Genomic DNA, 3,924 nt, shown 5'->3' with positions numbered 1-3,924 from the left:
ATATGTTATGCTGCTGTCTGCCCCCATACAACACCACATTTGTATGTATTCACCTTAGGGATTATTTCTCTTCCCAGTACAAATAAAAAAAGATAAATTGGGTTCATTCATTCAGTCGTATTTATTGAGCGCTTACTGTGTGCAGAGCACTGTACTAAGCACTTGGGTTGGATGGGACTTAACAAACAGATCATCAGATTGGGAGGTAGCTGTAAATGAGGTGTAGAAACCTTTAATCATCCTTGTGACTGTTTCCATCAAGAAGAGATATTTTCGTAAAGAAATTTTCCATTATACATTTAAGGCTCAATTTCCATTCTGTTGTGGCTCAGCTTCAGGGCCAGCGTCAACTTCACATTGATGGAACTCAGGCTGGGAAAATGTAGCTCACACTGTTATCCATTTCTCACAGCCCACCCCGGCATCCCTAATGTTGCTTGTGCCACTAATAGGGAATTTGTAGAAAGTTTTTTCTCCCCGTCACCCCCGACCCCATCAAGCGCTTAGTACAGTGCTCTGCACATAGTAAGCGCTCAATAAATACGATTGATGATGATGATGATGATCAAGACTGCTGCTTGGCCTTGGGAGCTGGTTGCCAGCTGCTTCTGGGGATATGTTCAGCTCCCCTCACCCTGCTGCCACCCTGCCTAGAGTTTGGGAACTGAGGAGATAGAGAAATCTGGAAAAAAGTGCTGACAATCAGGGGAATATGTTGATAACAGACTTTCCAGGTGGGCTCTGATATGAGCGTAGAAGTATAGGGCTATCCAATGTTTGTCTGCCTTGGTTTAGAGTTGAGAAATAGATGCCAATTGACAGAAATACAAATTGTCAATGGAGAGAATTATCTCAGATGAAACATTTTACATATGTTTATTTTGGCATTGACGTAATTATCCTGTCCCTCTCAATTCCTTCCATGTGATGAAATGCAGGTCTGTTAGAATGTAGGCCACAACAAACCGAACTGGTTAAACCATGAGATAAAACATGTGAATTATACATAATTTTGATCTGTGGTTAATACAAATAAACCCCTATTTGGAGGAACACATTTGCATTTAGACCCCAGTTTTGTGTGGCAAAATAATAAGGTGTTATAAAATACTTGTTTGGGTGTATGTGGGTATACACTCTTAAACATGGAAAGAGTTATAAATGACATTAGAGCCCTTAAGGAGGTTATTTGTCATTGAATGTTGAGTGCACTATTTCAAAGAAACTGGTAGTTGAAATGAAAAGACATGTTTGATTCTTTTGTTCCAAAGGAGGCCAAATGAATGGTAGTTTGACTGGGAAGACAATTTTAAGATTGGTATTGCGACTTAGAGCATGCAGCTGTTTTCATTCTTTGGGAACAGAGAAATGATAGCGATGTAGAATGTTTATCTCTCCTTTTTCTATGGATGATTATTCAGAAAGTTTGCTGTCTCTGGCATTATGTCTTGCCTTCTTACTCTCCACATCACTGAGAGAGGAGGAAAATGTGTTATTTATTGAGACTGTGGTTTGGGATCTCCAGTCACTTTGCCTATATAAGCATAGTCTTAAGGAGCCCCTAAATATACTGAATTTCCCAGATTTTTTTCTTTAAGGAAAGAAGACAAGGACCCAGGGATTATGTCTAGAAAGAGAAGAGAATTCATGTGGCAAGTATTATCAAAAGGCTGGGTCGGAATAGCAAGTAAAAAGATTTCATACATTTTTACTGGTAGAATGGTCCTCATTGAAAAACATGGGTAGAGAAAAATGTTGCTGGAATTAAACGTGTTTCTAGCTGATACAGAACCTTGGCCTGGCAGAAGGCTTCTAAAGAGAACATTTTTGGTTGGCTATTTGTTAATCATTTAACTATGTTCCAGGCACTGCCCTAAGCACTGGGGTAGATACAAGTTGATTAAATCCCTGTCCCACATAGGGCTCCCACCATCTGAACCCTCATTTTACAGATGAGAGGACTGAGGCACAGAGAACTCAAGTGATTTGCCCAAGGTCACACAGGTGACAAGTGGCAGAGCCCCATGTGGGACATGGACTGCGTCCAACCTGATTAACTTGTGTCTACCCCAGGCCTGCATGGCACATAGTAAGCACTTCACAAATGCCATTAAAAAAAATGTTACTTGGGTTCCTTGTTGCCCCAGGCGATTGTATTTAGTTAGAAGCTTCCCACTTCTTGTTATTATCTACCCATGTATTGAACTTGAGGCCCAGAAGTCTACGTCAAATAGCCCTGGATAATGAGAGTCAGGTTTGACGTTCCCCCTTCTGATAATGTTGATAAATGCGGCATACCACCAAATGTTAATTTCTCCAGGTTTCCCCACTTTTTTCTGGTATTTATGCTATCTGACCTTGGCTTCACAGACTCCGTCCTCTCCTGGTTCTCCTCTTATCTCTCCGGTCATTCTTTCTCAGTCTCTTTTGCAGGCTCCTCCTCCCCCTCCCATCCTCTTACTGTGGGGGTTCCCCAAGGTTCAGTGCTTGGTCCCCTTCTGTTCTCAATCTACACTCACTCCCTTGGTGACCTCATTCGCTCCCACGGCTTCAACTATCATCTCTACGCTGATGACACCCAGATCTACATCTCTGCCCCTGCTCTCTCCCCCTCCCTCCAGGCTCGCATCTCCTCCTGCCTTCAGGACATCTCCATCTGGATGTCCGCCCGCCACCTAAAGCTCAACATGTCGAAGACTGAGCTCCTTTTCTTCCCTCCCAAACCTTGTCCTCTCCCTGACTTTCCCATCTCTGTTGACGGCACTACCATCCTTCCCGTCTCACAAGCCCGCAACCTTGGTGTCATCCTCGACTCCGCTCTCTCATTCACCCCTCACATCCAAGCCGTCACCAAAACCTGCCGGTCTCAGCTCCGCAACATTGCCAAGATCCGCCCTTTCCTCTCCATCCAAACCGCTACCCTGCTAATTCAAGCTCTCATCCTATCCCGTCTGGACTACTGCACTAGCCTTCTCTCTGATCTCCCATCCTCGTGTCTCTCTCCACTTCAATCCATACTTCATGCTGCTGCCCGGATTATCTTTGTCCAGAAACGCTCTGGACATATTACTCCCCTCCTCAAAAACCTCCAATGGCTACCGATCAATCTGCGCATCAGGCAGAAACTCCTCACCCTGAGCTTCAAGGCTCTCCATCCCCTCGCCCCCTCCTACCTCACCTCCCTTCTCTCCTTCTACTGCCCAGCCCGCACCCTCCGCTCCTCCACCACTAATCTCCTCACTGTACCTCGCTCTCGCCTGTCCCGCCATCGACCCCCGGCCCACGTCATCCCCCGGGCCTGGAATGCCCTCCCTCTGCCCCTCCGCCAAGCTAGCTCTCTTCCTCCCTTCAAGGCCCTGCTGAGAGCTCACCTCCTCCAGGAGGCCTTCCCAGACTGAGCCCCTTCTTTCCTCTCCCCCTCGTCCCCCTCTCCATCCCCCCGTCTTACCTCCTTCCCTTCCCCACAGCACCTGTATATATGTATATATGGTTGTACATATTTATTACTCTATTTATTTATTTATTTATTTATTTTACTTGTACATTTCTATCCTACTTATTTTATTTTGTTGGTATGTTTGGTTCTGTTCTCTGTCTCCCCCTTTTAGACTGTGAGCCCACTGTTGGGTAGGGACTGTCTCTATGTGATGCCAATTTGTACTTCCCAAGCGCTTAGTACAGTGCTCTGCACATAGTAAGCGCTCAATAAATACGATTGATTGATTGATTGATTGATTGATTAAGTGCTTTCTATGTGCCAGGCATTGTACTGAGCACTGGGACAAATAAAAGATTATCAGGTTGGACACAGTCCAGGTCCCTGTGAAACGCACAGCTTTAGTCCTCATTTTACAGGTGAGGGAATCGAGACTCAGAAAAGTTAAGTGATTTGCCCAGAGTCGCACAGCAAACAAAAAGTGGAGC

The sequence above is a fragment of the Tachyglossus aculeatus genome, chromosome X1, assembly GCF_015852505.1.
Source record: "Tachyglossus aculeatus isolate mTacAcu1 chromosome X1, mTacAcu1.pri, whole genome shotgun sequence".
Classification (NCBI taxonomy): domain Eukaryota; kingdom Metazoa; phylum Chordata; class Mammalia; order Monotremata; family Tachyglossidae; genus Tachyglossus; species Tachyglossus aculeatus.
Note: the sequence above shows the minus strand (reverse complement) of the source record.